At 37.0% G+C, this 27,070-nt stretch overlaps 1 protein-coding gene across 1 annotated transcript in view; it reads right to left on the minus strand.

Moving 5' to 3' along the window:
• Nucleotides 1-12,166: 12,166 nt before the first annotated feature.
• FBXO4 (F-box protein 4) overlaps nucleotides 12,167-27,070 on the minus strand; it is a 281,797-nt gene continuing 266,893 nt past the window's right edge. Inside the window, exon 9 of the transcript XR_003431712.1 lies at nucleotides 12,167-12,427. The gene's annotated coding sequence lies outside the window, so the exon portion shown is untranslated. The remainder of the gene's footprint in view (nucleotides 12,428-27,070) is intronic.

A 27,070-nucleotide genomic window follows, 5' to 3' on the forward strand; every position in this document is an offset into this window, starting at 1 on the left:
AGACATAATAGTCAAAAACTTCCCTAAAATGGGAAATGAAATAGCCACCCAAGTCCAGGAAGAACAGAGTCCTAAACAGGATAAACCCAAGGAGAAACATGCCGAGACACATAGTAATCAAATTGGCAAAAATTAAAGACAAAGAAAAATTACTGAAAGCAGCAAGGGAAAAACGAAAAATAACATACAAGGGAACTCCCATAAGGTTAAAAGCTGACTTCTCAATAAAAACTCTAAAGGCAGAAGGGAGTGGCATATACTTAAAGTGATGAAAGGGAAGAAGAACCTACAACCAAGATTACTCTACCCGGCAAGGATCTCATTCAGATTCGATGGAGAAATTAAAAGCTGAGAGAATTCAGCAAAACAAAAGCAAAACAAGCAAAAGCTGAGAGAATTCAGCACCATCAAACCAGCTCTACAACAAATGCTAAAGGAACTTCTCTAAGTGAGAAACACAAGAGAAGAAAAGGACCTATAGAAACAAACCCAAAACAATTAAGAAAATGGCCATAGGAACATACATATCGATAATTACCTTAAAGCTGAATGGATTAAACGCTCCAACCAAAAAACACAGGCTTGCTGAATGGATACAAAAAGAAGACTCATATATATGCTGTCTACAAGAGACCCACTTCAGACCTAGGGACACATACAGACTGAAAGTGAGGGGATGGAAAAAGATATTCCATGCAAATGGAAATCAAAAGAAAGCTGGAATAGCAATACTCATATCAGATAAAATAGACTTTAAAATAAAGGATGTTACAAGAGACAAGGAAGGACATTACACAATGATCAAGGGATCAATCCAAGAAGAAGATATAACAATTATAAATATATATGTACCCAACAAAGGAGCACCTCAATACATAAGACAACTGCTAACAGCTATAAAAGGGGAAATCGACAGTAACACAATAATAGTGGGGGACTTTAACACCTCACTTACACCAAAGGACAGATCATCCAAAATGATAAATAAGGAAACAGGAGCTTTAAATGACACAATAGACCAGATAGATTTAATTGATATTTATAGGACATTCCATCCAAAAACAGCAGATTACACTTTCTTCTCAAGTGCGCACAGAACATTCTCTAGGATACATCACATCTTGGGTCACAAATCAAGCCTCAGTAAATTTAAGAAAATTGAAATCATATCAAGCATCTTTTCTGACCACAACGTTACGAGATTAGAAATGAATTACAAGGGAAAAAACACAAACACACGGACGCTAAACAATACGTTACTAAATAACCAAGAGATCATTGAAGGAATCAAAGATGAAATCAAAAAATACTTAGAGGGCTTCCCTGGTGGCGCAGTGGTTGAGAGTCCACCTGCCGATGCAGGGGACATGAGTTCATGTCTCCAGGAAGATCCCACATGCCGCGGAGCAGCTAGGCCTGTGAGCAATGGCTGCTGAGCCTCCGCGTCCGGAGCCTGCGCTCCGCAACAGAAGAGGCCACAACAATGAGAGGCCCGCCTACTGCAAAACAACAACAACAACAACAACAACAACAAAAAACCTAGAGACAAATGAAAATGAAAATATGACATTCCAAAACCTATGGGATGTGACAAAAGCAGTTCTAAGAGGGAAGTTCATAGCTATACAAGCCTACCTCAAGAAAAAAGGAAAATCTCAAATAAACAATCTAACCTTACACCTAAAGGAACTAGAGAAAGAAGACAAACAAAACACAAAGTTGCAGAAGGAAAGAAATCATAAAGATCAGAGCAGAAATCTGATACAAAGAAACATAGAAAACAATAACAAAGATCAGTAAAACTAAAAGCTGGTTCTTTAAGAAGATAAACAAAATTTATAAACCATTAGCCAGACTCATCAAGAAAAAGAGAGAGAGGACTCAAACCAATAAAATTAGAAGTGAAGACGGAGAAGTTACAACAGACACCACAGAAATACAAAGCATCCCAAGAGACTACTACAAGCAACTCTATGCCAATAAAATGGACAACCTGGAAGAAATGGACAAATCCTTAGAAAGGTATAAAATTCCAAGACTGAACCAGGAAGAAATAGAAAATATGAACAGACCAATCACAAGTAATGAAATTGAAACTGTGATTAAAAATCTTCCAACAAACAAAAGTCCAGGACCAGATGGCTTCACAGGTGAATTCTATCAAACATTTAGAGAAGAGCTAACACCCATCCTTCTCAAACTCTTCCAAAAAACTGCAGAGGAAGGAACACTCCCAAACTCATTCTGAGGCCACCATCACCCTGATACCTAAACCAGACAAACATACTACAAAAAAAGAAAATTACAGACCAATATCACTGATGAATATAGATGCAAAAATCCTCAACAAAATACTAGCAAACAGAATCCAACAACACATTAAAAGGATCATACACCATGGTCAAGTGGGATTTCTCCCAGGGATGCAAGGATTCTTCAATATATGCAAAACAATCAATGTGATACACCATATTAACAAATTGAAGAATAAAAACCATATGATCATCTCAATAGATGCAGAGAAAGCTTTCGACAAAATTCAACACCCATTTATGATAAAAACTCTCCAGAAAGTGGGCATAGTGGGAACCTACCTCAACATAATAAAGGTCATATATGACAAACCCACAGAAAACATCATTCTCAATGGAGAAAAACTGAAAGCATTTCCTCTAGGATCAGGAACAAGAGAGGGATGTCCACTCTCACCACTATTATTCAACATAGTTTTGGAAGTCTTAGCCATGGCAATCAGAGAAGAAAAAGAAGTAAAAGAAATACAAATTGGAAAAGAAGAAGTAAAACTGTCACTGTTTGCAGATGACATGATACTATACATAGAGATTCCTAAAGATGCCACCAGAAAACTACTAGAGCTCATCAATGAATTTGGTAAAGTTGCAGGATACCAAATGAATGCACAGAAATCACTTACATTCCTATACACTAATGATGAAAAATCTGAAAGAGAAATTAAGGAAACACTCCCATTTACCATTGCAACAAAAAGAATAAAATATCTAGGAATAAACCTACCTAGGGAGACAAAAGACCTTTTTGCAGAAAACTATAAGACACTGATGAAAGAAATTAACGATGATACCAACAGATGGAGAGATATACCATGTTCTTGGATTGGAAGAATCAATATTGTGAAAATGACTGTACTACCCAAAGCAATCTACAGATTCAATGCAATCCCTATCAAATTACCAATGGCATTTTTTATGGAACTAGAATAAAAAATCTTCAAATTTGTATGGACACACAAAAGACCCCAAATAGCCAAAGCAGTCTTGAGGGGAAAAAAACGGAGCTGGAGGAATCAGACTCCCTAACTTCAGACTATACTACAAAGCTACAGCAATCAAGACGATATGGTACTGGCACAAAAACAGAAACATAGATCAATGGAACAAGGTAGAAAGCCCAGAGGTAAACCCATCCACCTATGGTCAACTAATCTATGACAAAGGAGGCAAGGATATACAATGGAGAAAAGACAGTCTCTTCAGCAAGTGGTGCTGGGAAAACTGGACAGCTACGTGTAAAAGAATGAAATCAGAACACTTCCTAACACCATACACAAAAATAAACTCAAAATGGATTACAGATCTAAATGTAAGACCAGAAACTATAAAACTCTTAGAGGAAAACATAGGAAGAACACTCTCTGACATAAATCACAGCAAGATCTTTTTTGATCCACCTCCTAGAGTGATGGAAATAAAAACAAAAATAAACAAATGGGACCTAATGAACCTTCAAAGCTTTTGCACAGCAAAGGAAACCATAAACAAGATGAAAAGACAACCCTCAGAATGGGAGAAAATATTTGCAAATGAATCAACAAAGGATTAATCTCCAAAATATATAAACAGCTCATTTAGCTCAATATCGAAAAAACAAACAACCCAATCCAAAAATGGGCAGAAGACCTAAATAGACATTTCTCCAAAGAAGACATACAGATGGCCAAGAAGCACATGAAAGCTGCTCCACATCACTAATTATTAGAAAAATGCAAATCAAAACTACAATGAGGTATCACCTCACACCAGTTAGAATGGGCATCATCAGAAAATCTACAAACAACAGATGCTGGAGAGGGTGTGGAGAAAAGGGAACCCTCTTGCACTGTTGGTGGGAATGTAAATTGATACAGCCACCATGGAGAACAGTATGGAGGTTCCTTCAAAAACTAAAAATAGAATTACCGTATGATCCAGCAATCCCACTATTGGGCATATACCCAGTGAAAACCATAATTCAAAAAGACACGTGCACCCCAATGTTCATTGCAGCACTATTTACAATAGCCAGCTCATGGAAGCAACCTAAATGCCCATCTACAGACGAATGGATAAAGAAGATATGGTACATATATACAATGGAATATTACTCAGCCATAAAAAGGAATGAATTGGGTCATGTGTTGAGACGTGGATGGATCTAGAGACTGTCATACAGGGTGAAGTAAGTCAGAAAGAGAAAAACAAATATCGTTTATTAATGCATAAATGTGGAACCTAGAAAAATGGTACAGATGAACCGGTTTGCAGGGCAGAAATTGAGACACAGATATAGAGAACAAATGTATGGCCACCAAAGGGGGAAAGCGGTGGGGGTGGGGGGGTGGGGGGTGTGATGAATTGGGAGATTGGTATTGACATGTATACACTGATGTGTATAAAATTGATGACTAATAAGAACCTGCTGTATAAAAAATGTGCCTTCTTGATAAAATGTTTAAAAAAAAAGAAAAAATTGTCTTGCATAAAGAAATACTTATTTGAAGTTCACAATTAACTTGTTTTAATTATTTTCCTTTTTAAAGGTCAAAATATATTTTTATATTGTTAATTTTAAAATAGTATTATTATATTTCTACTAATTTTTTTCTGAATATATCTAGCTATTCATTTACCCAACTGCAGATATACAGAGCTATATTTAGAATCATGTTTAACAAATATCATAATGTTGTTCTGGGGTATTAGATTTTGTAGCTGTTTTTTGGTGATTTATTTATATTCTTCATATATATGTCATGTGCATCTCTATTTTTAATAAGAATTATTATTTTTAAAAGCAAATAAAAGTAATGAGATTATGTAAAATTTTTAATTTGGGTCAAAAATGTATCTCATAGCTACAAGAAGTTTGGGGTTTTGTGGGGCTTGAGCCACTTGTTCTCCTTGAATGGCCCTGCAATAACCCTTTCTCTGCTCAAAAAAAAAAAAAAAAAAAAAAGGAAGTGAAAGCTAAGAAGCTTAAAAAATACTTTCAGTATAGATAAAAGTGAGCTTAATGAGTGTACTTCAGAATTTAATAAAACAATAGACTGTATTAATAATGTCAAAATGAGGAAGTCCCTATGTGCTCTAAAGACCACACCTGGAATTTCTGGATGCAAATACAAATGTTTTCAGAGAAAGAACTAACAGGTAGTTATTAACATGGAGAAACCATGGAGAGAAATAATTTGATTTGGTGATACAAAATCCTCCTGAAAGGACTCTCCACCATCAATGTCTAGGTACAAGTTGGTCCACCTTTTGGCATGGATGTTGTGGTAAGAATTCCAACTTCAGGTGGGTTATAAGAGTGAAAGATCTACATGTCTCCAAAATGTTACCAGTTTTAAGACCTAGGTTTGGAAACAAGCAGTGATGATGTGATGAGCGCAGATTTTCCACAATCAGATAAAGCCATTTAAAACCATATTGATGCTACCTTGGGAATCATCACCAAGTGTGAACCACCAGCATTTCAGCAAGCAGTTGTTCGCCTTCATCTCTCCAAATGTTTGGGAAGATTTTTCTTCCCAAGGGGCAGTGGTAGAAGAATGGGGAAAGACTATGTGCTAATTAAGATGTATATTTTTTGAAGGATGCTTTTATGATTGATGAAAAAAAAAAACATTGCGTGCATCCCAATATTTCTTCTTAGAGTCTCAAAATTCAAGCTGAGGAAAAATTTAAAATGTGTGTGTACATAACATATGCAAGTATATGATTAAAGGGCAATGTTTGTGAAGCTAATTTGGAAATGTCTGCTTCTATGTCTCTATCTTCTACACCCTGTAGAGCTTGTCTAGATTGTAGAGCTTTATAGCTCAAAGCGGTCTTAGCAATCATTTAATCCAACCACTACATTGAACCAATAAGGAAAATGAGGCTCAGAAAGGTTAAGCAACTTTCTCAAAGTCACATAATTTGTTCCTAACAGTGATGATCCTAAACATCAGTACTCTTGACTCCCAGCCCAGAGGTTTTTTTAGCTCATATCAGAGACTGAACTCTCTGTGCCTTTATGGTCCCTCTTCATATTGGCTTTCTGATATAGTACAATGCTTTGGGCAAAAGCCTTTTTCAGTACATACCTGTCACAGACATTTTGGATAAGCTATAATCTTTGTCATTCTCCTGTTTTTGTGTCTATATACTAGAGTGAGGTCCTTGGGGTTCTTTGCAAAAACCATTCATCTTTCATCGTCCTCTGTTCAAGGAAACATGATTTAAAGAAATACATGGGGTTTTTTTGGGTTTGTTTATTTATTTGCTTGAGAATATTGAGTAGAAGAGAGGAGCCCTTCATAGGTCAAGGTTCTGATTTGCAAACAATAAGATCCATTCTGTCTGATTTAAGCAGGTTTAAGAAGTAAGGAATTTACTGCCAAATATTAATTAGCTCATATAATCTCCAGGAAGACTAGAGGCTTGTATGCTACACAACTAGGAACAATGAAGCCAGGAAAAATGCCTTTTATACAAGAAACTATTCCAGTAAAAACCATGCTGCCACTGCACACCACTTAAACTCTCCATCAGCCAGGACTCTACTGCACAGGGAACAGAGATCCCATCCCTTTACAACCATTAGAACCACTTTCATTGTGGTGAAAGGGCTCCCTTCAGGGGTCCCTGGAGCTTCCAGAGCAGTTAACTCTCATTTTCAGGAGGTATCCACAACAACTTCAAGACCTCTGCACAGAGCATGACTATTCAACGCACAAAATAATGGAGCCTAAGAGACTGGTTCTGGGCCATGAAACCTCATCATGAGTTTCTCTTGATTCTTTGAAACCCCCTATCTGAAGCCTGAGTCAAACCCCCAACCTGCAGCCCTCTCAAGTGTGTTCCTTTCTCAGACTCATCACATTCACAAAGGATGCCCTTTACGGTGCAATGGAAGGGCTTCTGTCTAGATGGCTTTCTGTTTCATTAATGGAGACATTCACTAGCAGTGGTGTTGCATATACATAAGAATTCAATAAAGTTTTTCTAATGACATTGTTTAAACAGGCACCTTTGTATTTTGTGGGGGTGGGGGGCTGTTTGTTGGTTAACCTGGAGCATATTTTCTAAATTAAAATAATAAGCATACTCTATAATTATCACTGTTGGTCATCCCAACTTAGATGAATTTACATGAAGTTCCTATCATTCATGGTTAGAGATGGTTTAAAAAATAATAGCTGAAAAAGCTTTTCTAAGGTCAATGAAGACTTCCTGGTCACAAAGTTCTCTTGTGAGGGAAAGTTAGGAGATCCACCAGAGATGATAACATCACAGTCCTGTACATCAAGTGAGACTTGGAAATAATATAAAGGGATATGCTTATCCTGGGCTGGATTTTATTCAAACACCATGCAGATAACATATCTAAAATGTCTAAAATGATTCTCAGCAAAGAATGATGTAGATCTGAATGCATTCCAGATGGGAACAGGGTTTATTTACTGGACTCAGAAGCTGGAGAGAACTTAAATATATTTGCTCAAAAATAAAAAAGGAAGGAAAGGAAAAAGACAAGAAAAGATATATAGAGAGGAAAATTCTAGGGCTGAATTTGTAGATAATTTCTGCTGTGAACTAAGTATACATGTTTAAAAATCTGTCAACCACCTAATCACACAAACCTCTATTTTAAACCTGTTGTCTCTATTCAGTCACTTTTTGGCTGATTGATCCTTCAAAATTTGACCCAATCTCTAAAAGAATGTTTTGATTAGGAATACTAACCTCACTGGAAGATTAGTTGTTTTTTTTTTTTTTAAATTGTCAGTTTCTTGAGCCTCTGGGAACACAAGATGAGCTGAACTTTAAAAAAAAAATCTTAACTATTCTGTTTGCTAATCCAATTTGTTGGAACTCATTCCATTCAACTGAGAATTTGGAAGCCTCATTATCAATGGTATTATCTCAGAACACAAGACAAAATTTCTGACATATAATTGGAATCCAGTATGCTCCACAAAGAGTGCCAGATATTTTTTGGTAGAAGAAAGAAATGAGTGGCAACAGTTGGTGAGGTAAATTCACTTCCGAATAAGTAATGTATTTACCATCCATACACAAGTTTTGACATCAATTCATTACAAAAATATATCATCTCATAGCCCACAGGATTGCAAATGGAAATAGATTAGTATAGATCCAGAAAGACATGAAAGGTCATTTGTACAGATATTGAATATGGCCGTTATTAAATAGTGTTTCTTTTTTTTTTTTTTAGTATCTATTTATTTGGTTGTGCCGGGTCTTAGTTGCCGCAGGCGGGCTCCCCAGTTGTAACATGTGAACTCTTAGTTGTGGCATGCATGTGGGATCTAGCTCCTTGGCCAGGGATTGAACCTGGGCCCCCTGCAGTGGGAGCACAGAATCTTAACCACTGCACCACCAGGGAAGTCCCAATAGTGTGTTTCTACTATGTGATGTCATCAATGGGAGTTTGGAGGTGGATGGGCAATTGTTGGCTTGAATAATAGTAGAAAACTTATGGACAGTTTCCTCCTTTCCTGTTATTTGTGAGAGGCTTAAATTTTAAAGAGAACCTTGAATGAATATACAAGAGTGGAAAGATATTCCAAGTCTGACAGAGAAACGAGAGTTGGCTCAGAAACACTTATAGCAGAAAATGCACATATTAGTCAGCTTTGCTGCAATAACAAACTATCTCAGCAACTCACAAAGATTTATTTCTTGCTCTCATCACATATGGGCTACAGGCAGGCTTGGCTGGGCTTAGCTTCATGCATTTTCTCATCCTAGAACCCTGGCTAAAAGAGTAGCTATCACCTAGGAAGTGTTATTCTCATGGGGGGAAGGTTATGGAAGAGGGTGAGCAGAAACTTGTGATGCCTCTAAAGCCTCTGTTCAGAACGCACACACTGATATTTCTACCTACTTTCTATTGGTCAAAGCAAGTCACATGGCCAAGCTCAAAGTCAATGGAGGAGGATGCATATTCAACCCACTGGAAGGCACAGAAAAAGGTGTGGGTGAATAATTTTATCACAGGGAGGGAGAGAATAGTTGGGAATACTCTAATCTACCACAATGTATCGAGAAGAATTGTTTTAATAGGCCTGATGAGACAGGATGGGGCAGTAATAAGGGTTAGATTATCTAGGGCTTTTTCAAAAACAATCTGGAAATACAGGAGAAGTTTGTCCTGGTTTGGAGAGCAACCTCAAGCAGGGTCAACCAGATACAATCATAGTTAGAAGTGGTGATTTGTCTTAGATACCTCAGGACTCTTCTTTCCTTTCCTCATCCCATCTTAAAACTTGCAGTCACTTTATAAGCTCCAAACTCACAGCATCAAATCTTACTTAGGATGAGGACCTATCAAAGTGAGACATTCACAATGGTCTTCAAACTTAGCATTTTGAGGTTCTCTCCAAATGACAGTATATATAGAGTCACATTGACAAATTAAACATTTAATAAAAATTGAACCATATCTTGAGCAGTTTTTTCATTTTTTAATGTAATAGGGCCCTGAAAACAAAAGGACCGGTCTCAACTTCTGACAGGCTCAGCCTAAGAATGTATCTGATAGTGTACATCTAGGTGGAAGAGTATTTTTTTGACAAAATTTTATAGGGATACCCAGTGGATAGAAATGTTACATTCTGATTTAGGCAGCGCAAGGGAAAGCCCAGAGTTACCTACACTTTCAAATCCATTCTCCCCTGCTACATCTGAGGACTGCTGAGGAAGCCCTATCAATTTCTGAAGCACTGCTCTAGGTTTCTAATAAGACCTAATGAATCACATCTTTTGGAACTTTTAAACAGTCCCCAGTTTGGTCAGAAAAGGGAACAGAGCTCTAACCCTGGAATACATGGCTCCATGGTTGATCAGGGAAGCATTTGGGAGCAGGAAGCATTTCTGCCATTCCAGGAATCATGCCACACAGGAGGCTACTACTCATAAGGTAAACTGTAATGCAAAGTACCAGAGAGGGAGTGAAGAAATCTCTGAAGTAGGAAAGAGAGAAGTATCTGTGCTTGATATAAGAGAAGGCAAAGAGGAAGGAGAGGTGGAGGAAATCAGAGCAGGGTTGGTAGTTTGATCAGCATGGGATGAAAAGGAGAAGGTTCTGACATTCCCACACTTAACAAATGTCGAACTCTTCAGCTCAGCTCTTTATGCTTCCAAGGGACGGTTGCCTCTGAGATCCTCAGTTCAGCTGTTCAGTTAGTTCTCCGTATACAAATGATGGTGAGACATTCATATACAGGAAAGAGCATTCCAACCGGTGTTATCTTATTTAAAATATAATCCTGCCTTTTGTAATGGCACATAAATATCTATTTTTTTCTAGCATAAGAGAAGAAAGAAATATAAGCTTCTTAATCCTAGTCAGGTACCCCATCAGTGCCCTGCTACCAAACAATAACTTACTCAACCATTTATTTCATTAAGAATGGCTAGATTCATTTATTACAATTTATTGATCACTGTAATGAAGATGATGTTGATGGTGATGTTAGCTAATAATTATCAAGACACTTATTGTATGTTTAGTACTTTACATTGATTACCTCATTTAATCCTCACAATAACCGTGAGAGACAGGTATTATTATTATCTCCATGTATAGGCAAAGAGAGGTTAAAAGATGTCTCCATGGATTTGAATTATACCGTCCCATGAAAGCTTTACAACAATGCTGTAAGATGAGTATTATTATTCTTATTTTACAGACAAGCAAGCTGAGGTAAGCAATTTAACCAAGATCCTGCAGCTAGCTAGTAAGTGGTAGAGCAGAAAGGTAAATCTGGAATTGCCTAACTTCAAAATCCATGTTACAGGCTACATACCAGTGTAAGTAAAATAATTTTACAGGGTAGAAGAATAATCATCAGTTTATATTTACATCTCTGCTTTGCCACATATTAGCTAGGTAATATTTAGCATCAATTTCCTCACCTGTAAAGTGAAGACAATGATATGCATATTATACTTCTGGTTCTTGTGACAATTAATTTAAATAATGACATAATTCGAATGTTGGTGCGTTTAATGTTGTCCCAGAGGTCTCTGAGACTGTCCTCATTTCTTTTCATTCTTTTTTCTTTATTCTGCTCCTTGGCAGTTATTTCCACCTCACACTGGTCAGAATGGCCATCATCAAAAAATCTACAAACAATAAATGCTGGAGAGGGTATGGAGAAAAGGGAACCCTCCTACACTGTTGGTGGGAATGTAAACTGGTACAGCCACTATGGAGAACAGTATGGAGGTTCCTTAAAAAACTAAAAATATAGCTACCATATGATCCAGAAATCCCACTCCTGGCCATATATCAGAAGTAAACCATAATTCGAAAGGATGCATGCACCCCGATGTTCATTACAGCACTATTTAAGATAGCCAGGTCATGGAAGCAACCTAAATGTCCATCGACAGAGGAATGGATAAAGAAGATGTGGTACATATATGCAATGGAATATTATTCAGCAATTAAAAGGAATGAAATAATGCCATTGGCAGTGACATGGATGGACCTAGAGATTGTCATACAGAGGTGCAGTAAGTCAGAAAGAGAAATGCAAATATAGTATAATATAGCTTCTATGTAGAATCCAGAAAAATGGTACAGATGAACTCATTTGCAAAGCAGAAATAGAGTCACAGATGTAGAAACCAGACTTGTGGTTACCAAGGTGGGAAGGAAGGTGTGGGATGAATTGGGAGATTGGGATTGACATATATACACTACTATATATAAAATAGATAACTAAATTATATTATTTAGAAAAAATATGCAAAGAGATCTGTAAGTTGTTCACTATTACAGTAGTACAGACTCTCTGTCCAGGAAAAAGACTCAGTATCAATAGATGCAAATTATCTATCAATCAATAAAATATGATTAGCATTTTACTATTCATGAAATAATATGAACAATAAAAATCAAAGCCAAAAACTTCAATGCAAGATATAAAAGAGAATAAAAGAAAATATACCAAATATAGACGTTGATTGTCTTTTGTTGTAAACTAAGGGTGATTTTCTTTTGCCCCTCTTCATGCTTCCCTTGTATTCTCCAAGGTTTCTTATTATGAATATGCATTCTTGTAGTCATAAACAAAAACTTAATATGCTTCATTAAAAAATTATTGCAAAGCCTCAAAAAATAAACAAATAAATAAATAAAGACATAAAGTCTTGCTACAAACTAAGCTCTTTATAAGTGTTAGCTGTCTCTCTTCCTAACATTATTCTCCCCCGCCACTGTCCCCTACTACATTTGTTAATTTACTCTCACAAGATTCCACCAAGCAGATGTGCTTGACATCTCTGCATATAATTTTAATTTACTTCTCTGGGTCCTTCTCCAAGGCATGAAATAGCAGTTTGGAGAGCCCTGATCTTTAGAAGGGCTGCATATTATTTTTTCCAATATTCAAAAACATATGTGAATACCACAGAAAAATTATTTTCAGTACTAACAATGTTACAACATAGGAAACCACACCTGTGTACCATTAGATTAGAATGAAACTTATAAGAATCAGAATTCCTGTGGATTCCTGTGACCCATTAAATAATGGGTATTTAGATGTTTTCCTAGTTGGTATTGTACTCTCTCTGACACAACCGTCAAGTTATGCCAAGTTGTGTAGACACAACTTATCTTAATGTTTATCTCAGATGAAAATATTTGACTTTTAGCAGTCTCAGTCTGAAATAAAGCAAAAGAAAACAAGTACACACACACACACACACACACACACACACACACACACACACACAATTTATAGGTTTAAATAAAACCCTAAAATTACTCTGAGAGCTCATAAACAAGAGTGATGAATGATCCATGAGTCATTACAGAGGTCATTTTGGTTGAACCAGGACCATGTAATTAATTTTAAGAAGAAATGGCTCTTGCATAAAAAAATATGAGGAATAAATATTAACTGTGTGCAATCAGAGACATCTCTGAAGTTTTCATTTTGATTTAGTGTCATCCCTTATTATCTACATATAGGGCCTTAATCTCCTCAATTAAGGATTATCACTCTTCATTCAAGAATTGTATTCAACAGAAGCACTGGGGAATCATTAGCTCAATAAAATAATAGTCATGTATATGGGGCTTAATGAATAAAAGGAGATATTCATTAATCTCTTTTTGAGCGTCAATTATGTGCAAGAACTGTGCTGAATCCTAGGCACACAAAAACAAACAAAGCACTATCTTCCCCCAAGAAATTTACAGTCTAGTGGGAAATTCAAATGCATAAATTATTACAACATATGAAGTGCTCACCTAATAGACCTAGGCACAATGAGCATGCAGACCATGTCACAGCCATCGCATGGTTGAAACATAAAACAGAACTTGTTGCTGACAAATTTACTAGCAGAGAAGTGTCAGAGCCACATGATCCTCTAGGTTCTAGTTGTGTCGTGGGGTGGTGTGCCTAGGCCAGCCCCAGTGTGATAGGACAGACCATGGGAATCTGCCCCTGAAACACTCTTCATATTTATAAGGGGAGGGGCTCTCTAGGTGACTAGGTAACAGTGGGCTATTCTATAAGGGAATGGCCTTGTTATAAAGGAGCAGCATACAAAGATAGGGCACTACATCCATCTGTTCTTCAGGGGAGTTACTCATACTTGCTGAGCCAGCAACTTGCCAAACTACAAAGGAGAAGACTATTAACCTCAAGGGCCATCTGAACTTGCTTCTTGTTCTGGAAGTGCAGAGAAAAGCATGGAGATTCAGAGAAGGCTTCCTGAAGGAGATGTTGGTATTGAGTTCTGAAGGAGTTAGCAAAATGAGGAAGGGGAAGATCATTCTGGTAAAGAGAAGAGCAAGTAAGAAGGAATAGCATGAAGGACACAGCATAGCATATTCCTGGAACTGCAAATGGTCCAGTATGGTTGGATAAGAGTTAGTAGTGAAGCTACAAGGCAAGTGGATGCCAGACAAGTGCATCAGGCAGTTTCTAATAACTCAAAACAATGAGGAATTTACCTGCATTTATTCTTTCTATTTAGCCTTTACTTGCTGATGTTGGGGAAAAGGGATCACTGAATAACCAAGTAAGCAAAGATGACAAATCCTACCTCTTAAGTTTAAAAGCCACTGGTCTAGGTGTAAACATGAAATATTCAGATGCATATGTACAGACAGAATATTCCTGTTCCTTATCTAGATAAAAACTGTTTGCTAGGGGAAAGGGAGAGGAGGGAGACCAAGTAGAGAGAAGAAAGCTTCAACCCTCAAGAAGATACCAGGAGGGTCCAGAGACAAGGAACTAAGTGGATGTAAAACAGAACCTAGAGTCCAAACTAACTATTCAGGGCTGTGGTGACCTGAATCTTTTGTTTCCATCTAATGAGAGTTGCTAATCAACAGTAGCCCATCACTCATTGATTGTACAGTAGGAGTAAAGTCCTCTTGTACCCTAAGGCTATGCTTGACTCTTCAAATAGCTCACACCTTTAAGACAACTGCACTTTTAAGAGCTTGGGATATTATAATTTCTAGGTCTCAGTATTCCCAGAGAGATGGGGATGGTATGGAAAGGAGAGTGTTTCCAATGGTCAAAGTGGAACTAAATATGTGGTAGTGTAACAGAGAAGAACAAACCTGACTCCATATTGGATCTGTTTCTTTAGCTCTAATCCCTGTGCTCTGTTGGCTAAGCTTAGTCATGCTGGCTCTGCACTTTTGTAGAAGAATGTTGCCTAGAGCCTGAAATATATATGATATCTCATTTTCAGGGCTCTGGCCTTTAAAGGTATAATAATTTTCCATTCATATAGAAATAAAAAGTTTCAGAATAGAAAATAATTGTTTTGCTGGAGGTTTATAGCATGGATGGCTGCAAGAACAAAGGATTCCTGCACAAAGAAGTTTGCAACAACCAGCTTCACTGCCTCCCCTTTTAGTATAAAAGAAGCCTGAATTCTAACTCTGATAAAGTGGTTCTTTGGGACACGAGTCCACCATCTTCTCAGTCTGTTGGTTTTCCAGCTAAAGTCACTATTCCTTGCCCCAATGCTTCATCTCTTGATTTATTGGCCTGTCGTGGGGTGACCAGTAGAGCTTGGACTCAGTAACAGTAGAATATCAGATACAGAGAGTCCATGAGAGGCTGTAGTAAGTTGGAAAGACTAAAATGTTTATTTTACAGAGTGAAATATCCAAAGTAAGGCAGGTATAGACAACTATAAGGAAGAACAACCATGATATGAAATCATGACCCAAACAAATAAGACTCTAGAAAACCTGTAATACCTGTAAAAATCTGCATTGCAAAGTCCTCTTTTTATTTATTTGTTAAAAACACTGAAAAACAACAAGAAATTTTTCTTTAGAAGCCTGCATAAATGTATTTTTTTAAAAGAATTATTAATGTCAATTTCTTCTGTTATTATTTTACTATTACATAGTATAAATATCATTAAATGAGACTGCAAATTCTGAATTATAATATTTTAACCTGTGTTTACTGCACTGACATTAGCCTTTTGGGATCAGTTTTTTTTTTTTCCTTCCTGATTATCAGAGTACTGAAAATACCTTAAAAGAAAGGAAATACAAATTTCAGGAAAAAATAGTAAAAAAAAAAAAGTAGGAGAAAATCATATGTCATCCTACCACCACAAAGAAACTAGTTTTCACATTGTTAATCTCAGGGCTTTATTCCTTCCATTTTTTTACCAAGTAATATTTTTTCATATAGTTAACATTATCCTATTGATAAAAATTTTCTTTTACTCTTAACTCTATGTTATACCAAAACATTTGTACATGTTCTTGAAACCGAGAAATAGTCTTTCTAAATTTGTTTTATTGGTGGGTTTTTTTTTTTAAATAAATGTATTTATTTATTTATTTTTGGCTGTGTTGGGTCTTTGTTTCTGTTCGAGGGCTTTCTCCAGTTGCGGCAAGCGGGGGCCACTCTTCATCGTGGTGCACAGGCCTCTCACCGTCACGGCCTCTCCCGTTGCAGAGCACAGGCTCCAGATGCACAGGCTCAGTAGTTGTGGCTCATGGGCTTAGTTGCTCCGCGGCATGTGGGATCTTCCCAGACCAGGGCTCGAACCCGTGTCCCCTGCATTGGCAGGCAGATTCTTAACCACTGTGCCACCAGGGAAGCCCTTATTGGTGGTTTTAATCATATATTTGTCTCCACATCCCCAGGCAGACAGCAGAAGCAGGGTGGAATTACTGGGAATGGGACCAACCCCTGGGGATGTAACAGTACCGGAAGGAAGGGACTATAGGAAAGTATGCCCTAGTTAAATGAAAGGTTCTTTAGTGGGAAGCAGGCTTTCAAGAATTGTGTCTTGGATAACAAATAGAGCAGACATTTTTATTTGGTCTGGAGCTAATCTTAAGGGGGAATTAAAAGGAACATAAAGACAAAATTCCCTGTGTATGTTACCAAGTCCAAGCTCATACTGCTTGCCACATGACAGGCCAATAAATCAAGAGATGAGTTGTTGGGGCAAGGAATAGTGATTTTATTTGGAGAGCTCGCAGATTGAGAAGATGGTAGATTAGTGTCCCAAAGAACCATCTTGTCTTGGTTTGGATGCTAACTTTTTTCATAGAACAAAGAGGGGGGAGGTGAGGAGGTAAAGTACAAAGGGGAAAAATTGTTGCAAATATCTCCTGGTTCCAGCCAGACTCCTAACCTCTGTTAATTTCTTCTTTCCTGCAGCCATTCACTCGTGGGCCTGGTCAGGATGTTTTTTTGTGAGCTAAACAAAAGTATTTTAGCTTAATGTTTAGGCATGGGAGGCAGGGTTCCCAGAGATGGGCCATTATGTATACTTTAAGCTATAGGTAACACCCCTTTAGTGATTAACTTGTAGCAAAAACACTAGAATACAAAGGTTACAGCAAAAGAAACAGATCCAATATGGAGTCAGATTCGTTCTTCCCAATACATGTGCAAGGAAAATTACCTACCTACAGCAGTGCTTTCCTAGATGTCAAAACCAATGCTGTAGTTCACACAACCGGTTCTGACTAGCTGAAGCTGATAAATGACTATGAATGTTGAGCTACCCCAGCAAAGCAGATTCTCAATGAAGCTAACAGAAGACGTTTTCCTGACAAGTAAAAAATGGGACTTATTTTAACAATTACAATTAGAGGTAGGGATTCATTTCAGTCTATCCAGAGTACTAGTTTTAATTAATTGGCATAAGTGCCATGAATGCCCCCTATATTTCTACTCTAAAATTACATTGACATTTTGCTTTTAGAGTACTACTGAGTGAATTTCTTCACAGTGTGTGTTCCCTGGCAAATAAATACATTCAGCTATTGTTTTGATTTTTTAGTTTTGTTTCGTTTGCTTTGTTGTGGCTGCCGTTGTTGTTATTCTTTTTTTTTATATCTTTATTGAAGCATAATTGCTTTACAATGTTGTGTTAGTTTCTGCTGTACAAAAAAGTGAATCAGTTATGTATATACATATATTCCCATATCCTCCCTCTTGAGCCTCCCTCTCACCCTCCCTATCCCACCCCCCTAGGTCATCACAAAGCATCTAGCTGATCTTCCTGTGTTATGCAGCAGCTTCCCACTAGCTATTTATTTTACATGTGGTAGTGTATATATGTCAATGTTACTCTCTCACTTTGTCCCAGCTTCCTCTTCCCCACCCCCATGTCCTCAAGTTCATTCTCTACATCTGCATCTTTACTCCTGCCCTGCCACTAGGTACTGCCATCAGTACCATTTTTTTAGATTCCATATATATGCATTAGCATACGGTATTTGTTTTTCTCTTTCTGACTTACTTCCTGTTATTCTTTTTTAAAAATTTTACTTATTTTTTTAATTGAAGTATAACTGACTTCCAATATCATGTTAGTTTCAGGTGTACAACATAATGACTCAACATTCTATACACTACAAAACAGTCACCATAACAAACCCAGCTACCATATGTCACAATACAAAGTTATTATAATATTATTGACTGTATATTATATCCCTGTGACTTATTTATCTTATAACTCTAAGTTTGTACCTTTTAATCTCCATCACCTATTTCACTCATCTCCCCATCACCCTCCTCTCTGGTTTGTCTTCTGTATCTGGGAGTCTGTTTCTGTTTTGTTGTCTGTTCATTTGTTTTGCTTTTTAGATTCCACATATAAGTAAGATCATATGGTCTTGTTTTTCTCTGTCTGACTTGCACTAAGTATAATACACTCTAGGTTCATCGTGTTATCACAAATGGCAAGATTTCATCCTTTTTTATGGCTGAGTAATGTTCTGCTATATATATAATGTTCTGCTATATATATGTGTGTGCTTATATGTATGTGTGTATATATGTGTGTGTATATATATATATATATATATCTATCTCACATCTTATTTAGCCATTCCTCTGTTGATGGACACTTAGGTTGCTTCCATATCTTGGATATTGTAAATAATGCTGCAATGAACATAGGGGTGCATACAATCTCTTCAAATTAGTGTTTTTGTTTCCTTCAGAAAAATACTCAGAAGTGGGATTACTAGATCATATGGTAGTTCTATTTTTAACTTTTTGAGGAACCTCCATACTATTTTCCATAGTGGCTGTATCGTTTTTATTCTTGTACCAACAAATCAATGAGTTGAGTGAAGTTGTGTAATGTGCACAACAGTAACTTTTCCTATTTGCTTTTTGTATTTTAAATCCATTAGATGTGTTTCAAAATGTCTCTTTTGAGTGAAATGAGAAGTCTTCTCATCTGCCCACAATATTAAGAATGACAGAAATGCTGAAGAGTTCATCAGGTTTGTGTCGGTGATGCTTAGTAAACTGTTCTGATAGGGCATAGTGTGAGGAATACAAGGAGGCAGGAAGAATAATAGCAAAGAAAGGCTTTAAATAGACATGCAACCCACTCAGTCATTCCATTAAGCATCTCTGGAAAAGATGAAGTATTTGGTCTCTAGGGTCCCATGTATTTCCCAGCAGTGCACATTAAAAACCAGTGATGCTATAAACTTCTGCCTCCTTACGTTCATACAGAATTTATTATCTATGTACAGATTACACCATTATTAACATCAAGGCATTAAAAACTAATAACTCAAAATGGGAATAGACCTTGGCTAAATCACAAAGTATACAAAATTTGTCTTCATCTCCCCTTTGCCTCAGATACCCAAAGGATGTCCTCCCCTGGGCACCACATTTGATACTATTTCCAACAGTCAACTTCCCAAGCTCCAGACTCTTCTTACTCCTTCCTCTTACCAGAATGCAGTTACAGGTTTACCATTCTCCTGGACATGGCTCATTTATGGTTTTTTTTCTAAAATGGTGGCTAATTTCTTGGTATACTGATCAAACTTTCAAGTCTAATTAAGAACAACAAAGAATGCATGCTATTAGTCACCCTTTCAACAGGAGTTTTCTAGTGCCATGGTCTTCAGAGAAACGGATGTTTGAAAGGGTATGCCCCACACAGCAATATGCTGTTGGACAAGGAGCTTAGGAGACAATTCACAGGAGGACCCCTTCTTGGGGCTCCCAGGTCATAGCCACCTGATGACTGTTTACACCCGTTGTGTAAAGCTCTTTCTTAAGATATGATTTGAACATTTATGCTTGTGAAACACTCTGCCAGTTTGGCTCCTAACATTGTTTTTTCATTACTTTGTAGAGTTATAACTTATATATCTTTTAATCAATGGTGGCCTGTTATTTTACTGTTTAAAATTATTATCAGTCTCATCATCATCCTAGCAAAAATAATCACTACTTCTACTTTCACAACCATGATGACTATGTTCATGTTTTGAGTCTTCAGTATGTGTCATATGTTTGGGAAAACTGCCCTCCTGTTTCCATGAGGTGAGGAGGGAACCTTAATGAGATAACACAGTCCTCTTCTATGGGAGAAGTATGCATCTATCTGATGTTGAGATGGAAAGATTCTGACATCTTTTGGATGATGTTTCTTCATTAGATGGAGTGAAGTTGTCAGACCCCTAAATACATGTCCTCACTTGTTCTAGTTCCACTTACAAAGCTCTAAGGACATTAAAGCTGCCTATGGAGACTCCATCTCCAAAAGGAATTATGAAACATCATTGTGGTTTAACCATGGTTATCAGATTTATCAGTCATTAAGTCCCTATTTTTATTCTTTTCTAATGTCAGTTGGTTCAAAACTGTGAGGGCCAACAGTAAAATTACCTCTCAAAGGCTGAAACCCTTAACACCAGGCTCTATTCTCAGAGTTTTACATGCATTATCCTGATTAACTGTTACAACAACGTTGAGAGATAGATATTATTACTCTCATTTTACAAATGATAATGAGAATTTCAGTAGCATAAGTAGCAGGTAAGTAGGAGAGAAAGGATTCAGGTCAAGGTATATCATGTTGCTTCTTAGTCTTTATGCTTTTACCATCCAAATACTCATCCTTAAACACCTTACAGTGTAGTATCACTTGATTTTGAAATTTAGGTAAATGGAATCATGCTTTATGTATTCTGTTATGTCTGGTTTCTTTTGTATTGTTCATGAGATTTTCCCCATGCTGTTCCATATAGCTATAGTTCATTCATTTATATATTGAATAAAATTCAATTGGCAAAATTTATTTTTTATACTTCTAATGGACACTAGAATTGTTTACAGTTCTTTACCATTTGAATAATATTACTATGAAAATTCTTGCACATATCCCTAGGTACACATGTGCATTTCTCTGTACTAAATCTTGCTTCACAACTAACACTTGATATTCAGTCTTCTAATTTTAGCCATTCTGGTGAATGAGTAACAGTCTGTTCTTGTGGTTTTATTTTGAATTTCCCTGATGTTTAATGAGGATGAGCACCTTTTCATGTGACATTCTTGGTTGTTTTGTTTTCCTAACTTATGAAATGCCTTTTAAATTCCCTTGCCATTTTTTTTCCTACTGGATTCTACTGGGTATCTGTCTTCTTATTGATTTGTAGGAATACAACGTATGATGGAAGCCTTATGTCAAGTATATACGTTGCAAATATCTTCTACCACTGTCTGGTTTACCATTTCACTTTCTTTTGATGAAAGGAAGTTTTAAAATTTAACGTAATCAAATATATTGGTTTTTTCTTTTGTTGTTAGTTTTTCTTGTGCCCTTTTTCATAAAATCTTCTCCTACCTGGTATAATGAAACTATTCCCCTATATTAACTTCTAAAAACTTTATTTTGCTGGTTTTCACATTCAAGTCTCACTTGGAATTGTTTTTTCTGGTGGTATGAGGCAGAGGTTGATTTATCTGATTCATTTTCTTTTTGCTATAGGGGAATTGTCCCAGTACAATTTATGGAAAATATCATGTTTTACTCTTTGCTCTGTAGTGTCTCCACTGTCAAGTGTTTATATGTGTGTGGGTTTCTGGGGGTCTTCTATTCTCTTCCATTGGCTGATATTTCTAATCTGGTGCTACTTCCACACTATAAATAAAGCTTTATTTGAACACAGCCATGGTCACCCATTAATGTATTTTTTATGGCTTACTCTGGCACTGCAAGTGCAAAGTTGAATAGTTAAGACAGAGACAATATAGCTCAACAAAACCTACATATTCACCACCTAGCCCTTTACAGAAAAAGGTTGTTGACACTTGTTCTAACCTATACAATAAGATTTTTCTTTAAATGAAACAATATATTAAAATTGGTAAGAAAAAAATGTAATATTATTGTCTACTCAGGAAGTCCAATTAAATCAGTGAAAAGAAAAGTACTACACTGATGACAAAGTTCAGTAAAATGCAAGATTATAGGCAACTACAAAAAAGAAACACTTTCTTGTAGCTCATTAATTAGCTGACTAGAAAATATTATGCAAAAAAGGTACCATTCTCAAGGGTAATAAAAGTTTTATTATCCACTAGCAATAATCTTAAAACTGTGAAGATTTTAAGTAAAATTACTACAATTTATACATTAGTGGGGATGTACCCTCATGTTTGTGATGTAGTCTTTCCATTAAGAAAAGTCACTCTAGGCTTCCCTGGTGGTGCAGTGGTTGAGAGTCTGCCTGCCGATGCAGGGGACACGGGTTTGTGCCCCGGCCCGGGAAGATCCCACATGCCGCAGAGCGGCTGGGCCCGTGAGCCATGGCCGCTGAGCCTGCACGTCCGGAGACTGTGCTCCTCAACGGAGGCCACAACAGTGAGAGGCCCGCGTACCACAAAAAAAAAAAAAAAAAAAAAAAAAAGAAAGAAAGAAAAGTCACTCTATTTATACAAGTCTTATTTTATATTTTTCACAACAGCCAGGACTCCAGATGGTGTCTCTAGATGAAGTGTGCAGGAGCCCCTCTAGGTATCATCATCTGTAATATGGGGAGAAAAAAATCTTTCCTACTCACCTCATACAATAGCTAATGGGATAAAATGGAATATTAGATGAATTAAAAATTCGAAGTGCCAAATGAAAAAAATGATATTAGCATTTATGTTTAATTTTATGTGAAAAGGAGAATGAGAGCAATGAAATCAGAATACATGTAGAGGGTGTAAAGTGAGTAACACAAAAGGAAACTAAGTATGCAAGGTTTTAAAGAAAGATGATAGGTTAAGCTATCCAAAGTCATCTCATGTTTACTGCAGTCTTTGGAAATTAGGTAATTTCTTGTGATGTGCATTTAAGTCATGCTGTGGTGTAATGCATGGGATTTGCTTGGAAATCATATTTAAGGTCCAGAAATGGATCAGTGATGAACAGCAAGTAATATCTGGGAAGCAGTGACACTTAAAGTAGGCAGTTAGAAAGTACTAAGTAGAAGTGTTCAGAAGAGAAAGGCTGAGAGAAAGTGATTATTGCTTCATGCTAAAAGCTGCAGTAGAAATATGCACCTGGGTGTTGGGCATAGAAGCTGGAAACTATACCTCAGACTGGTTCTGGGAAAGAGCACTGATGCTTCTGTGAAGTACAATAATCTTACTGTGACAGGGAGTGAGAGGGTGATACTGCTCCTTCCCTTCTTCCCCGTGTTTTATTATGAATAGTGTGGTCTTTAGAGATAAATAATATTGGAGAGATAGGCTTTTAAACCAGAATGACGGTCAGATTACCTGGGAAGATTTTAAATCATACATATCTACAGACCCAAATCTGCTGAGGATGGAGTGGGGATAGGAATTCATATCTTGAAAAGTTCCACTTTTGATCTCCCCAGTTTGAAAGTTCCAGAAATATTAGGAAAAGGACCCTTGTTGTCTTCCTGTCTATTTAGGAGTGCTTAAATTTAACAACTCCTGTCTATTTCAGAGCTGTTAAAATCCTGTGAGCCCCAGTCTGTTCCTCTGAAGATTAGATCAGAGTATCTTTAAGATTCCCTTCAGATCTTTCTTTGCCTCTGTGAAGTTTTAGAAAATCAATCACATAGAAGATTTGCTATAGAGCTCAGTTTGAACATTTTAAAAGAGATTTTCACCATTAAAGTCAGTTAACCAAAGGACTGTCTCATCTTGAACATCTCAAAGGAAGAGTAGATCTAATATATGTCAGTTAAGCCTTGACTGAATTCATTCATTTAACATTCAAGAATTCACCAAGACGCCTTTTTATGACAAGCACTGTCACATGCACTGGGGATAGAGAACAGAACACCACACACACAATCTCTGTCCTTGTGGTACTTAATTCTGGAAGGTGGGGGCAGCAGGTAGAACAATAACAGCCCAAACAAACAAACAATTACACGTTAGGATAAGTGCCATGAAGGACACGGACAGGATGGGATGATAGAAAGTAGTTTGGTGGGGATGGAATCAGGTGTCTACTTTGCATAGGATATTCATGGAGGGCCTCACTGTACTGGCCCCTGAAGGAGGAGAGGGAGCTTGGCATCCAAAGGGGAGGGAGAAGTGTTTTCTAGTTAGAGGCCCAGTGAGTTACAGAGATCCTGAGGGGTAAAGAACTTGGAATGTTCAAGGATTGAAGGGAAGAGAAATAGTGACTTGAATAGGGCCAGTGGTGGTGGAGACCCAGAGAAATGGCCAGGTTTGAGAGCTGTTTTAGATGAAGAAAATAGATCTTCTTTAAAGGAGAATAACACTCACCTCCTTGGTATGACAGAGAAATACAGAAAATTCTGAACACTGAGCCATTCTGTGAAATACTCATTGCATGATCTTAGTCAAACTGTGTACCCTCTCTTTGCCTCAATTCCTTCATCTACAAAATGGAGATAATAATACCTACCTTATGGGTTGTTATAAGGATTAAAACTAGAAAGTAGGTATAAATATTTTGCACAGTGTTTGGAATATATTACATTGTTGATAAATGTTAAGTAATGTTATAATTATTATTATTAATTTTTTTATCATATGGTTTTATAGAAGAGATGAGTCTATCAGTATCCTAAATAAAATAAGCCTCCATCCTAGGTATTTAGGTTTACTCCTCACTGGAAAAACAAAAGACTCCTAAATCAATATAGGAAATTTATTTTAAAATACTTTGTTATAGATAGTATAATATTATACAGGGACCAGTTAAAATTTTATATCTAGAGGTAGTCAGTTAGCATGTGATCAAGAATGTACTGTTTAGGAGAGGTCAGCCAGCATTGTGTCAAGTACCAGAAGCCATGCTGGTTATCAATAAATTTATCGATATGTTTAACATACTGAATGTAAAAAAAATAGGTTTCATTGCTGAAACCAACATCTTGCTAAATAACATAATGGATGTTATATGTAGCTCTCGTTGGTGAAATGAGGCATTCCCAATCTTGCATTATCTAGACAGAAGGATTCACCAAGGTCTGTATCCTGTACCCATTAAGAACATCACCCATGGCTTGATCCCTAATAGATCCTATATCCAGCTGTCTGGGTATATCTGTTTGCCTCATGCCCACTAGAGGACACAGACTTGGGAATCTGCCTCATATGAATCTCTAATACCAAGTATGCTTAAGTAACTTAAAGGACATAGAAATGGAACTTCATCAAGCTTACAGAATATATTTATTAACTGTGATACTTGCCTTCTTAATAAATATTTATCTAATAAATGTTATATGTGTGGAAAATTTTATTTGACACTGGCTTTCATAGTAAAACATGTAGCAAGACTGTGGGAGATTAGCCCTTTCCTCAAATTTTATTGGTGGATGCTTTCTGCTACCAAGAAGAATATAAGAAAACTGAATTGCTTGGGAAAGCTTGCAATAATGCCACGATTCCAGTGAATCACTTCCTCAATGCCCAATGTAGAGCCTTGCTTCCCAATAACAGCTTCTTTGGTATAGAAGCTGTGACTGCTACTTTAGTTTCCCTAAGATCTGTGGACCAGGAGCGGCCATGGGAAAACAACAGGTGCTCTGTTAACAAATTTTTGTTGTCACCAGTGATGGCTATGGTATCCCTGCTGCTACCACCATAAAGAAAGTCCTTGTCCCACCCAAACTGCTCAAATGACCTTTTCTTTACCGTTGCTATCCAAAAGGAATTATAAACGGGGGGCTACACTAAAGGTCATTCCCTTGCCTCTCACCACCTCCCCGATTCCACACCGTCACACAAGAGAAATATCTGGACCTAGAGACTTATACATTCAATGCCTGGTCCCACTCAGGGGATTCAATGGTAACACTACTTTTCTTCCTTCTTTCCTAGTCTCTCACATAACAATCCAAATGATACAGATCTTCTTTTTCCCCATTGGTAAATACAATCTAGACTATTTTCCTTGGGCAGATGGATGAGATTTATATTCAGTACCTCTAATTTGTTCAAGCCTAGTATTTAAGTAGGGATAATATTCAGATGTCCTGAGAAGATTTTTCAAAAAAATATATATACATATGTATATATGTGTGTGTATGTATGTATGTGTATATATATATATATATATATATATATATATATATATATATATATATGGCTGAGTCACTGTGCTGTACACCTGAAACTAATGCAACATTGTAAATCAACTGTACTTCAATAAAAATAATAATAAGCCAACATCACATCTCAAAGATAACTTTTAAATAAATATATATATATATAGTTGTGAGGCAAATTTGGCTATATTAATATTATTGAGTTCTGCAGATGAGCAAGGTGAACACGAGGTTGATTTGGTCATTGGAACATCCTGATAACTGATCAGTGAATTTTGAGATTGTCTTTCCCTCTTATTCCAGAATAACTTTTCATGATAATGACAAATTATGTATTGATATTTTTTGTTGTTGTTGTTTTGTTGTGTTCTGTTTTTTGCGGTACGCGGGACTCTCACTGTTGTGGCCTCTCCTGTTGCGGAGCACAGGCTCCGGACGCGCAGGCTCAGCGGCCATGGCTCACGGGCCTAGTTGCTCCGCGGCATGTGGGATCCTACCCGACCGGGGCACGAACCCGTGTCCCCTGCATAGGCAGGCGGACTCTCAACCACTGCGCCACCAGGGAAGGCCTATGTATTGATATTTGATGTAGAATTATTTCTAAGAAATAAAATAAATTTAATAAAATATATATGTGCATATGTATATATATACATATATATATTTACACACACACACATACCGAGCCCCCATCTCCATAGAATCAGACTCCTTCCTCTGGGTGGACCCAAGCATGTATAATTGGAAAAACTCCAGGCTATTTACATATATCACCACATTTCAGAGCTACTGCTTAAGTTTCTAAACAAATTGAGTGTGGCCCAGGTTCACTAAATGGGTAACTAGGCTTGCCTTGATACATGTTTTCAAAACATTTCATTTCCTAAAACTGTGGAAGTGTAGCTCTTAGAAGTTC

Source organism: Aethalodelphis obliquidens, unplaced genomic scaffold, assembly GCF_003676395.1.
Source record: "Aethalodelphis obliquidens isolate GAN/ISIS:26980383/991018 unplaced genomic scaffold, ASM367639v1 scaffold4, whole genome shotgun sequence".
Classification (NCBI taxonomy): Eukaryota; Metazoa; Chordata; class Mammalia; order Artiodactyla; family Delphinidae; genus Aethalodelphis; species Aethalodelphis obliquidens.